The sequence below is a fragment of the Scomber japonicus genome, chromosome 18 (genome assembly GCF_027409825.1).
Source record: "Scomber japonicus isolate fScoJap1 chromosome 18, fScoJap1.pri, whole genome shotgun sequence".
In the NCBI taxonomy this organism is placed as follows: domain Eukaryota; kingdom Metazoa; phylum Chordata; class Actinopteri; order Scombriformes; family Scombridae; genus Scomber; species Scomber japonicus.
In genome coordinates this window covers 5,793,603-5,807,522 of record NC_070595.1, presented here as the reverse complement: position 1 = coordinate 5,807,522, position 13,920 = coordinate 5,793,603, and the positions used below count along the sequence as shown (strand labels likewise).

Sequence of the window (13,920 nt, the reverse complement as noted above, 5' to 3'; positions counted from 1 at the left end):
TAAGGAAAACAACTTTCTTAAACACATCAGTAGAATTAGTCGTTTTGATCAGTCTTGTCAGGGATGCAAGAAGCAATATTGCTGAAATAAAAGGAGAATTATTTTGGTTATAAGTTTAATGTTTATGACCTCATTGTGTTCAACTGGAATGTCCCTCTCAATGGATACAGCAAAAGATCAGTGAATGTCTGTTTCTAAGCTGGGTCTCAGCTTCAGTTTGGAAAGTGATTGCTTGACTGACTTAGTTGTCATTGGCAAAGTAACATAGGTATTGAGGAGTTTTGGCAGACTGTGTCCACATCATTTTCTTTAAAGCAGCATATCTTGGATGTTGCTGGAAAGGAGAGCACAGGAAGAATGGAACACCTTTAGTTTAGTGACTAATACTGTCTTCCTCCATGTCATAGAATTGGCAAACATCCTTGAAAGATGGAGAAGCTCTGTCATTTGTCATACCTTTCCGGTAATTTGCAGTGGTAGAGCACTTGACATACAACAATAGAACTGCAATAGTGGGGTACATTTATATCCTGTCAAAGGAAGTATTTTTCACTTATCTGTATTTGTTTGGCATTGGTAAGGTTCTCTTCTAGATTTCATGACAGGATACATTTTTAAAACATTTTAACATTGCTAGGCACAGATTCAAGTTCTACTGGGCGTCCCTTGAATTGCTAATGGCTAAAAAAAAACTTGCCTTTGCTGCCTGTAGTTGATTTTTGCCGATCCCTTTGTATTGTCTTCACTTTTCTGTCTCTTCTTGGCATTCTCTAGTCATAAGGTAATGCTAATCTGCCTCTCTACAAATTCAAGTTAATCCAAGCTCAATGGTTGTAAACACAGTTTTATCAAAGAACACTCACCCCATTACAACAGCATCATAGGGCACGGCATTATCTACTCGTCATTTAAAGGGCACATCATGTTTTCTCACTTTTGGGGCTTCTTTACAGTGAAGGAAAAAGGGCATCTATGAGGACACTTCATCCTGATTTACCCATAACTACACAGTCATTAAAGAACTTTGGTATGTTTTCACCTTTGTATGCACCTTAGAGGGCACTTTATCATACTGTGGGTGCACCTTAGAAGGTATTACAAATATTCCATTTCACATGGAAATATGTCACAACTCAGAAGCTAATGACACACCAACTTCTATTTCATGGGGTATTTTATGCATCCATGGAACCAACCAGTGGTGGGGGGAAAAGGGAATCATTTGAACTTTATGCAAATGTGGACTACATTTCCTTGGATCTGATGCAGTGAAACTGATGAAGTGGTTTGGTGCTGGACCAGGATGCTACAGGAGGATGTCCATGGAGAAGAGAATAATAATTGCTGTTTCACAAACTCCACCACATACGTCCCTCCTGGACTACTGGGACAAAGACAAATGAAATGAGGAAGGTAGAACATATATACACCCAGATATGAAACAATGACCCAAACAAAGCGTACTGCAGCCATGGAAGCAACAAACTGGATCAACTGAGATTGACTCCACCCGACCTAAAAACCTGCGTGAGCAAGAGTGAGGGGAGAAAACTCAACAATATTTTGAATTTGGACTGCTATACCCATTTTAAAGGCTTGCTGTCAGTCTTACATACATCTCCTTTAAGAAAACATTAGAGCGTAGAAACCATGCACTGAAAATACATACAACTTCTGAACACTTTTACTCAAAGTGCTGTAATGAACACTTTTTATTTTTAACATAGGTTGCCCTCCGCTCCAGTAGCACCATTGCCCAGTTGCAGAACAATACCAGCGCTGTCTACTACCTAAATGACTACCTAAGACTGGAAGAGAATATAAAAAAGTGGGATGTGCTGTGGTGTATGACTTGGTTTGCCACAACCTCTTTTTAAAATGTCTTTCATGGAGGCTTTAGTGAGTTGATTTCCTCGGCCTAATTATGGTACAAGAGGACCGTTCTGCTTCACTTGTTCCTCTGATATTACTTCTGTTATGCTAAAATATAAAATCAACTAAAGCAAGGGGAAATATATGCTGTAGGCAGGGCAAAAGAACTGTTGAGTGACAATTTGCTTGGTAGAGTGTTTTTTTTCATGTTAATTCAAGTACTGTAAATGAAGGAGGAATATAATGGGCTCACAACATCTCAATCAATATGTTTATAAGTTTAAGGTTTTATTATCATGTACTTGATAACAATGCCAGTAATGAAATTCTCAGACTCAACCCAACTTTACAGAACAGGTGAGATAAGTCAAATAGTAATGTCAGTAACCACAAAAAGGCATATCATTTAAATAAATAAATAAATAGGTAAAGGGAAGTAAGTACAAATTAAGCATAGTCATTATTATAATAGAAACAGTATTTGCATGGTAAATATAAGGACTGAAGTCCAGAGAAGCAGTGTAGTGTGAATAATATAAAATGTAATCAAATATAATAAGAACAATAATGGTAGTGGTCAACTTAAATAGTGGTATCATAATTGAATGCTAACCCTAACCATGGTACTGATTTTCTGTAGTCCTATTGTAGAGCCTGCTTCACCCACAGACAAAAAAACAACCAACAAACCAAACAAACAAAAAAGAAAGAAGAAATATGTTTGACACCCTTTGTGACGAAGATGTTGGGAGATTTTTATCTGTAAAAATGCATTTATTTATTCAGAATTTCAATGCAAATCTACTGGGAATTGAGATCCTGGTAGGATCAAAAGACCCAACTTCACTGTAGAAAAACAAAGTTGACGCAGTGTTTCCACAAAAGGTTAGAGCCACAGTAGCTAATGATTTCTTTGGATGTGCCTTTGCTTGATTGACAGGACTCTCAGCCCTCACCTCCATACAGATTCAGTACCATTATATGTATGCCACATCCTTATTTTTCTGTGCTGGATTGAGTGTATCTAATGTCTTGTTTACTGTGTCTCCCTCAACTACCCTTTGTATTCAATGCAGGGTCTTCATGTCTTGCTTTGTCCTGTTATTAAAAGACAAAGTTTCCGTATATTTATTGTCAAAAACAAATAGTGATTCTGTTTGTGAGGATTAAAACGGCTATTCCTGTTGCTCATATGGCCCCAGAGCCACTTGTTGTCAGTTCCTCACAATGCCCCCCGGCAACACATAAAGCATTAATGCTCTTTACCCGCATTGCCAACCATATTCATCATACATATTATATGACATTTGCTGCATTCACATATTCATTACTGCTGTTTGTATATAATAAATGAGGAGAAAGCGCTCAGCCCCAGTTTAATTGTGGTATGCCACTGCTGAGGTAGTATGAAATTAAGACATTACTCACCAGCCTGGAATCAATTGGCAGCATAATCCTTAACGAAAAGCACAACATTATTTTAAAAGGAGGCTAAGGATTTAGAATCTAAAAATGATTTTCACCCTTCTACGTCATTCAACCATGGGTTCAGTTACAAGCAGCACAGAGGCAAGCGCTTTCCTGTGACGTACTTAATAGTAGGCTATAGACAAGTTTTTTTTTTAAAGAAGATTTTGCCTCACGCAAGAACATTTTCATATTCTTATCCTAAGCCTCTCCTATTTTTTTTCATAGAGCTCACTCATAAGAATGTTTCAATAAGAGGGATGCAACAAAACCTTTGACCTGAAAACTATTTCCAGAAAATACAACAGTTAGCTAAACTGCTCCACTGAATAGCTATTGTCCAGTCAGACAATGCGTAAGAGCGATTCTCTGTATACAAAGAGTTTGGAAGGTCATGGGTTTTTTTCGTAGCCTTGCCAAAACCAAAAATACAAGAGTTAATGGATGGATTTGGACAGTCTGCTCTAAAATCAAATGTTAGCATGTTCATGCTGCTACCTACAGTAGTTTTTTTAATTTATTTTTTTACAACATTCATTTGTAGTGTTTCAGGTTATGTTTGAAGATAGCATATCCACTGTGAAGTATATCAGCACTGTGATGAAGCTGCTCCTGGATGCTACTACTACATTAGAGTTCACAGTAATGTTAGCAGCCTGCTACCAGTTAGCTTACCAGTCCTGCTTTTTGTTCAACATGGAGAAGTAACACTCCAAAAAACATTTTATCCAGGCTATTGTTGCATTTGCAAAAATACATTGGTTAGTCTTTAATCTAAAAACCTTTATAGCACTAAAACTTGAAACTTGCTTGGCAGTATGAGCAATGTAGCACAAATGTTTACTGTTCAAAAATTTAAGTTTGCTTTTGTCTATCTCTCTCTAGAATCATCCATTAATATTGTTTTGGAGATTACTTAGAAATTTGACAGTTAATCTGCCACAGTATAAACTTTTTATGTGTTGTGTGAAAATGATGTAAAGTTGAACTCATATGTAACCATGCTGTGAGGCTTGTGTTCCTGTCTATATGTTCATGCTGCTACTAATAGTAGTGTACTCCTACACAGAATTATGCTCTGTTTCTTGTTCAGGGAAACAACCAGCTCAAGGAGCACTCTGTCAGTTTGGCAGTTACAGTACCTAACCTTAAAAGCTAGTTTTGCCCGTCTGTGTGGCAGTTTCGTGCCAAGTGTTGGGCATACAGTGCACAGGTGGGAGGAGAGAGACACACAGATGGGAGGTTCATTCAAATGAAGGAGCTCTAAGCCAGTTTTTGTTATTCTGGTTGAAAAAAGGTTCTGCTGAGACAATAGACATCTAACAACCATGTTTGTTTCTGGCACAACATGACTCCATTGTTAATCAAGTAATTTTACAACAAGTTTATGATGTTTGAACCAGCTGATGTGTTTAAATCTACGTCAGAAATAACATTCAAAGTTGTGTGAATGTGTGTGTGTGTTATGTTAAACTAATTTGGGCGATTCTTTCAATATCTGTTGTCCAGAGCTGCTGATACTGCATGAGAAGCTTCTCCCTCACTTGAAATCCCTTCAGCATTTGAAGGCAGCAGGACTGATATGTAAATAAATCAGCAGCTTTTGATCTGAATAGTGCCACACCAGAGCGCAGAGTCATTACACACACTGTGGTCCACTGTGTTTACCTCCATTATATCATGTGCAGATGACACCCAGCTGCTACAAACCACACAAGCACACATCAAACTGGTACACTATAACTCCATATTCTGCTTGTTAAGTGGGAGATGTCTGATTTCAGAAGCCTCTTCATCCTGTGTGTCATGACCTCCTTTCCAACTCTTTTTTAATTTTGCATTTTGTTTGTTTATCACTATATAGCCTCCCACATGATGTCCTGAACCGTCTGATGTTACACTGCCAAGTGAGGAGCTGTTGGAGAGAGAATTTCATATGGGGGAAAAAAATATCAATTTTACATCATGTTTGTGTGGAGTATTTGTGGACAAAGACAGACTATCTGATTCATATAGCAGTCCTGGACTACTTGTCTACTCTTCATTAGTAGGTTAAAATGTTAAAAATGTATCTATTTATTCAAGTGCTTCTTGTTTGAGGAGCAAAAAGCCCCAATCACTTCAAACTGTGAAAATCAGGACAGTATATGACTTATTCAGTATCAAGAAGCAACAGCTACAGCTATAATGAAAGTAGAATATCATTATAAACACCAGATATTCTGTGAATGTTTTTTTTACCTTAAATTCTTAAACACTGCATTTGAAGAACAGCTGCTCCTACAGATGAGCAGCACAGAAGTTAAGACCTCAAGTGATATCTACATCTTTTAATAATACAGCATTCGATGGCGGAGTTGTTGCACAGCAGGTGGGATTTGCCAAAGGCATACGGGAGCTCCCTGCACTGGATTAAGGAAAACAAATCAAACACACTCAAAGTAATTGAGTACAAATAGATTAAAGCTGTTTGATGTGTGGTCTAAGAAAACCAAACCAGCATGAGGCAAATCTTCAAAGCCTCGGTCTGTTTTCTGTCAAGCATGATGGAATCAAATGTATGGAGAGAGAGAGAGAGGTAAGACTGAGGGACAGGAGAGTCGATACAGAGAAAGAGTCCAGACAGTAGGAAAGAGGAAGAGAATTATGAAAAAGTAGAAAATTGGAAGAATTGGAAGGTTGGGAAAGAAAAATGTGACACAAATGAAGAAGACTGAATTCAGGTATTGAAAATGAAAGAACTGCAAAAGAATGAGAATACGGGAAAATGAGAAGATGAGGTGTGGATGGAAAAGAGACTACAGTGAAAGGCGGAGACGATGGAGAAAGCATTAATAATGGCAAAGATGTAACAGAAGAAAAGGAGAGCTGTGATGGCTGAGTGGTTAAAGCACTGGACATGAAATGAGTTCTGATCTAATGAGGATTCCCTGAAGGCTCAAATCCTGCTGGCGAAGAGGTGAAATGGAGCAACTATAGATGTTTGTCTCTCTTCATCTGTAAATTCTCTGATTGAAGTGCTCATCATGAGATTTCAGCCCCATCAGCCATTTTTGCATAGTGGGTCATTGTACAGTAGCTTACACTGGATGAGATTATTAACTAAATGGATAAAATGATCAAGGTTGCGGGTTGGTTCCAGCCCAAACCAAGATGTAAGTTTTCATCATATAAGAGTGTTCATGTTTCTCCAGTTTTTAGGATGAAATCTCTAGGACTAGTTCATTCAAATATGATGGCAAATTCGGCATTAAAATCAATATTTTGATTCAAAATGGCCGACTTCCTGTTGGTGTTAGGGTATGTGTCCAAGAGACTTTTTGGTGCGTCTTGACATGATGAACATGTGTACCGAGTTTCGTTTCTCTATGTCAATCTGTGGCGAGGGGCTCGATTTTATTGATTTTGCAGGGGGCGCTAGAAAGCCATTTTGCCACGCCCAATTATGCAAACCATAAAATATCATTCAATATTGATTAAATTAAAAAAAATTAAACAAAACTTTAAGGTATCTCCAAAGTTCTTACAAATTGAATTTCTGCATCAAGTTTCATGACAGTTCATCCAACAGATGTTTAGACAAAGTAGAGGAAAAGTGGGAGAGTCACTCTCATTGGCTACATCTTTTGGGAACCATGTAACATGTGTGTCAATCCATTTAATACAGGCATGTCCAAGTTATTCCATAAAGGGCCGTGTGCCTGCAGATTTTTGTTCCAATCAGTGAAGAGCACATAATTCAACCAATCAACTGTGTGAAGACGTAGATCAGTTGATTAAATGAGTAAAGGTGTGCTCCTGTTTGGTTGGAATGAAAACCTGCAGTCACATGACCCTTTATGGAATAGTCTGGACAGCCCTGATTTAATAGATGTTGAGACTTGATAAGTGGATAAGTGACCAGGTTGGTGGTGCTAGATGAAAAGTCATAGGATCACCAAAATCATTAGGATTCATCCTCTGAGGACTCTGAATATCTCAATCAAATTACATGGCAATCCATTGAATGGTTGTCAACACATTTTCATTAAATTCCAAAAGTGTCAATCTCACAGTGGTACTGGACAAAATCACCAAAGTTACACGCCTGGTGTAAGACACCTATAGAGCTAGATTCATGAGAGGTCAGAGACCTGTGCACTGTGCTTTTATTGATTTGTTTTTTTCATTAATTTAGTTCCTTCTGCTAGCGTTCCCTGTGCCACTACAATTCTGTCTGTACTACCCAGCAGCCAGCTGAGGTCACATTTTATTGGCCTACGGGTCAGGTCATAGGCTAATGGGACACATCAGGTCAGGAACTGATGTGGAGATAATTGCAGGCTTCATTCCAGTGCTCCCATATTTTAAACTTGTTTGAAAATGTTTTTAATGACATGTCTTATTTTTCTGTGCATATAAGATGGATAATTGTCCTTGTTAATGATGCCTGTTTGACTTTGTTTTTTTTCTGCATTTCACACCTCATCTGAATTTTAAAACCATGAACATTCAATACTTGTACAATTAAGAAGTATTCACAATTAAATGACAAAAACCCATGCACTCCAGGACGACACATACAGCAGTGACCCGTGTTTACCACCAGCCACATCTGCTAGTCCAGAGGCTCATGCCTCTCAATGTAAAATTCAAAAATGCACTCAACAAGGTGCTTAATGTCTGCAGCTAAATAACTGGCACTGCACAGGATCAGCACTTTGCAGGATTTCTACACCAAACAGTGATATAAGAAAGCAGAATCCACTGAATCAACAGTTTCACTTTGTGCCATCTGGTCCCCTCCTCAGACTTCCACTAGCTAATACCAACAGATATAAACACGCTGTCATATAGGAGAAAAAGGAATCCATTTGCATAATGGATTCACTCTTGATTTAATGTGTTTATGTGTCCTGTGTTTAATGTGTGCGTGCCACCACCGCTTAGTTAATTGCTCCAGACTGGGGACACATTTTTGTTTGATTGATAGTCTATGCCTTCCAAAACCCTGTTAAAAAAAGTTAAATGATGACAGCACTATGTTTAAGATTTGGGGAAGTTTAGGCACACAAATCACTGGTTAGGAGACCTTCATTGTCATAGTTACAACAACCAGTTTTAAAAAATAATGCTGACTTTCATTTTTACACAAACAGCGTTCTCTTGTGTTACAATCTGATATTATGTTGATCCATCCATCCATCCTGACCTCCCTCCTACGTGGACTTGTCGCTATGTAATAACGTCATCATGGCTGAATCTACCATATGGGCAATCTGGGAAAGTGTCCAGGGGCTCTTGAGCAGAAAGGCGTCCTCAATGGGAGAAAAAAATGTGAATGCGCTGGACCCGATCTTTTGATGTTGATAATAATGGTCAATGTAAGAAACCTAGTATGTCCTAAGAAAATATGGAGTTACAAGGTTTCTAATCGACAGCTGGGTTATCCAATCAGAATAAAATAAAAGTTGTTTGGGGAACATGAGCTTCAGTGCCAAGGGGCACCTGGGGGTCCTAATGCAGCTTTGAATGTCATTTGATATTATCCTTTTCTCCAATCATAATTACTATGGCCACTAGAGGGCCTCTGTCACGTGAACATAAATACAGCATATAGTATTTGGGTGCATTAGTTATTGATCCTGCCAGTATGACAGTGAAACATTCACAGGTGCGTGACATTGAGTAAATATTATATTAACATTATTTTAATGGCGTGCATGTTTTGTTTAGTTTTTAGCGAACCCAATGTTAATGAATATGACAGTAAGCCATATGACTGCTGTTGATTTATTTCACTGGAGAAACTGGCAGGTTTCACCTTCAAATAGAATTGTAAAGAAGCACAGGAGAGAAAAGAATACGAGAGACCAAAAAAAGAATCGGGGCAGAGAGGAAGACACTAAAATACACAATGAGAGAAAAAATCAAGGTCGACTTGTGTTTCCCAGTAAAGTCATTTGTCAAAAGAATAACACAATTTGCTCAGTTAAACTTATAACTTTTTTCTGCTTTGGAGGGTTGAATTTGCAATTAGTGAAGATGTATGACTTGGGCATTCAGAGGGAAATGAGCCCGATACAAGAATAGAAAGAATTCCCACCTCCACAGAGCTGGACAGACTATCATCATGATATATACATAGATATATGTTATCATCATAACATGAAATAGAGAGAACTGATGGGAGACAGAAGAAATGTCATTTATACCAATGTCATGGATTATTATTTTAACTAGATATCAAAAAGAGAGGGAGCTGCATACCATTAGTCCAGCGCACCATTAAAGACAAATAGATGCAGATAAAGACAGAGATTCAGGAATTAATCAGTCAATTAGACACCCAGCAGAAACAAGACCCAAAAAAACAGCACAGACAGGTAGAATAATATAATGAGGAGAACATATTTAAAACTTTGATGGAAAGAGAATTTGGCACAAATTAGTCAAACTTTAATGATTGACAGAGGGAAATAGGTTGAGGGGAGAGTTGGTGGTGAAACATTTTTGGACGGATAGAGAAATGGGTTTGGAAAAGCATCGGCTCCTTTGAGAAACAGTAAAGGAAATGAAATGCTAATATTTAAAAGAGGAGACGTGATCGGTCCCACCTGGGCCTGGGCTGTAATAGGCCACTGCATAATGCATGTAACCCAATGAGCACACAGCGAGGGCCAAGTTTTAATTTAAGTCCTCTGCTCTGTCCGTATCTATTAGAGACAAGCTCTCTGGCTATCCTTCTGTTGACACTGTGGGCTTAATTATCACGCTGGAGGACGGTGAGTAGAAAGCTCTGCTTTGCTTGCTCTTTCACAGCATTGTGCTGCTAGATTTTCAACCACTCTCCCCCCTCAAGGATCTCTGCTATGCACTTGTGATGAAGAGACACCACCCTGCAGGGCTGAGCATCTTTTACCAGGATAATCACCACTCCAAAAAGATGTTCACTGCTGCTTTTTTCAGATATTCTGTATTTGTGATTTGAAGTGCCAAAATCCTATCGCGTTAAATTACCGTGTTAACCCGGATTCTACATACGCTCATTCAAGCTAAGGACGTGCTCATGGGATTACCGTTTGAAATGTCAGATGGATTTCAGCAGACCTTTTTTTGCAGTGAAAATTGGAAGATCCTAAACTAGATGTGAAAATACTACATCATGCTTTCAGAAGTCACTCGTGTCATTCTCTATCTTAGTTATTTTTGAGCACACAGTGTGTAATTTTGTGAGGAGATACTGACATTGGAAGGGAACACACACCTGGAGGTGAAGTTATGCAATTTGAAAATTCCTTAATCTGAATTGGGGAGTTCTGCTTCTAGATCAACTCTTTGGAGATTGTCTTTGTAGGTTTTCATCAATCTATTCAGACTGTATAATCAGCACTGCTCCCAGCAAACCACACACACGTCCTACCTGGAAAAATGGACAAACTGCACTTTTTAATATACACTATTGTGCAATATCAGTATTTCAGTTGTACCATTACTCTTAGTTCAACTATAGTTCAATGTAGTTTTTCATTTTAAAATCTGTGCAATATCAGCATCAGACTCATATAAGCATATAGGCATATTATCATTTGACAACACCAATATTACTCTTGTATATAATGTTACTATATTTTGACTATATGTTTGTGTATTTACTTATTATTTATTGTTCTTTATTCTTTTTATTGATACTCTTGCTATTTGTGTTATCCACTTTACTGCTTTAATGCTGTAAATCTCCCCATTGTGGGACTAATAAAAGAATATCCTATCTTATTGTATCATATCGTATCGTATCGTATCGTATCATCGCATCATATCATATCTTATCTTATCTATTACACTGACTTCCAAAATCAACACATTAACTTCCAGATCTATTATGTTCTTGATTAACTACACAGACCCATATTAGTTTTCGAGGCTTTTGCTTGTGCAGTACTGGAACATACTGGAAATCAAGCTTCTTTGTGCATATGTGCAGTTTCCTAATTGGTTTAAGTAGTTGGTCTGTTTCCTATGGAGTGCTGAACAATTGGGAAAAAATATTTAATTGTGATTATTTTGACTGATATTGCAATTACAAATGTGATTTATGATATTAGAGGGAATCATAACATTACCATGATTATTCTCATTGAAAATACAAAATGATTATGGTGGGATTTTTGTGGGGGTATGTACCAAATAAAAATGTCTTCTTAAATCTGTAGGATATGATGTGTAGGCCAGAACATCTCTGCAGCACGATAATACTTCATTTAAAATAGTAATTGACACACATTTTGCCTTTAATGATTATTTGCTTATGATTTCAAAATAGCAATAAGCCATATTACAATTCCAATAAGATTTAAATTAATTGTTTAGCCCTACTATGGAAATAAGTCGAGGTTTTTCAAATCTAGTATACTGACTTCCACAAACATTAGTCAACTTCCCAATCCAATAGGTTTCCAATTTCATAGTTCAACATAGAGATTTCGGAGGTTGGTACATTAGCTCTGGAAGTCAGTATATTCTTTTTGAAAGCAAAACTTTTCAGGTTTTTCAATGTGCACAAATGTGTTTTTTTGTCCACTTAGGAGCAGCACAACATGCTGTAAACCCAACACTGACACCTTATAAAGTGGATATGGAGAAGATTTTTAGATTTCATTGGCTTGTTTACACCTTCAGCAGACATGGGCTGTATCCAAAATCACTTCCTATTTACTATACAGTACACTATACCTCCATCATTTTATTTGAGTGTACAAATGCTGAGTAGTAAACATATCCACTATATACTGTAGTGTCCTCAAATATTCTACAATGGACAGAAAAAAGTAGTGTCCATGGCATGTACACTATTTTCTACAATGCACTGCTCCACATTTTAAAACTACTGTCACACAACTCTACAGTTGATGGTGACTACACAAAATGACAATGATTACTTAAGGCCCATGTAGGCTCAATGTTAAATACGGATCCAGATACAGATGGAGTCTTCTTTCTGTGCTCTGCGTATTTCTGCACGTTTCCATAAAGCTTACGGATACGGACCAAACGGAGCAATACCACCGGAAACCGTGGGGGGGCAGTGTTGCTGTCACTACCATAGACTGTATGGTCACTACCCGATACGTAACTCTAGTGAGACACGAAGAAGAAATAACAATGGAGGAACTTTTTGAGGAAAGGTTGTGCGAGTTGCTTAGAGACTTTAAACATATGGTTTTTGTCTTTTATGCAAGAGGAACATTATCAATATCTCCTCCACAGTCGCCATGTTTGTTTTTGAGTTTGTTGTTGTCATAAACTTTTGACTCTGGGCTGCCCCCTTGTGGATGTATTGGTTAACATCCATGCCAACGTAAAGAGCGCATGGATGTGAGCAGTGATGGTAACATCGTTTGAAAAGAACGGATACATTTTCGTACGTATGTTGGGCATAAATGGGCCTTTAGTCTCTTGATTAGAAGACTGCGCTCCCAGCATGCAGGTCTACTTGTGGTTCCTAATATCTCTAAAAGTAGAACAGGAGGTAGAGCCTTCAGCTATCAGGCTCCTCTCCTGTGGAACCATCTTCCAGATTTGGTCCGGGGGGCAGACACCCTCCCTACATTTAAGAGTAGGCTTAAAACTTTCCTTTTTGATAAAGCTTATAGTTAGGGCTGTTTGAGCTCTTAACTTATGCTGCCATAGGCTTAGATTGCCGGGGGACCCCCACCCCCATGATGCACTGGGCCTCTCTCTCCTCCTCCCTCTCTCTCTCTCTATCTATCCATCTATATTCATTAACACTCATGTTCTATTAATGTATTCAATAACCTAAACTTCTTCCCCGGAGTTGTCTTTCTGGTTCCTGGTTTCTGGCTCTGCTTTCTGGTCTTACAGGTAATCTGGGCCTGTAGACGTCCGGATGACGGATTCCAGTCCCGGACCTTCTGGCTCCATTGTTGATTTTCATTGTGCTTCTCTCCTCTATCCTTCCTTTCTCTCCTCTCAACCCAACCGGCCGAGGCAGATGTCCGCCCACTTCTGAGTCTGGTTCTGAGGTTTCTTCCTGTTAAAAGGGAGTTTTTTCTCTCCACTGTTGCTCATGTGGGAATGTTGGGTCTCTTTAAAGTTAAAACCTGAAGAGTTCGGTTTAGAACCTGCTCTATGTGTAAAGTGCCTTGAGATAACTTTGTTGTGATTTGGCGCTATACAAATAAAGATTGATTGATTGATTGATTGATTTGCTGCTCACTATCGAGTGAAGTACTTGGCGTCTATTATATAGGTAGTAGTGAATAAGTGAATAATGGATGGATTTCAGACACAGATATGGAGTTGTGTTGTTTGATCTAATCTGATCTCCACCAACTTTCTAAAAATATCTTATTATAAAAGCTAGCTAGTTATTAACTTCATCATTACGCTGTTGGATGCTGGGTATTTAGCTCACAGTGGGCTTATCAGAGCTTTTCACACAAAGCTGTCACGAGCCACTAATTCAAATGAGATTCAAGTGTTTGTCACTAAAAAACCTTTTCATGTCATTATTTGATACACTTCATGTAAAAAGTGCCACTCATGGAAACATTTCTACATGAATCATCAATCTGATTATTG

The 13,920-nt window shown here is 38.2% G+C and overlaps 2 protein-coding genes across 2 annotated transcripts in view; one reads left to right on the top strand and one right to left on the bottom strand.

Annotated features, from left to right (window-relative positions):
* LOC128379506 (uncharacterized) overlaps positions 1 to 13,920 on the top strand; it is a 388,452-nt gene that overhangs the window by 146,228 nt on the left and 228,304 nt on the right. The window lies entirely within an intron of this gene.
* Positions 1 to 13,920, bottom strand: part of LOC128379499 (carbonic anhydrase-related protein 10-like) — a 113,440-nt gene that overhangs the window by 17,219 nt on the left and 82,301 nt on the right. The window lies entirely within an intron of this gene.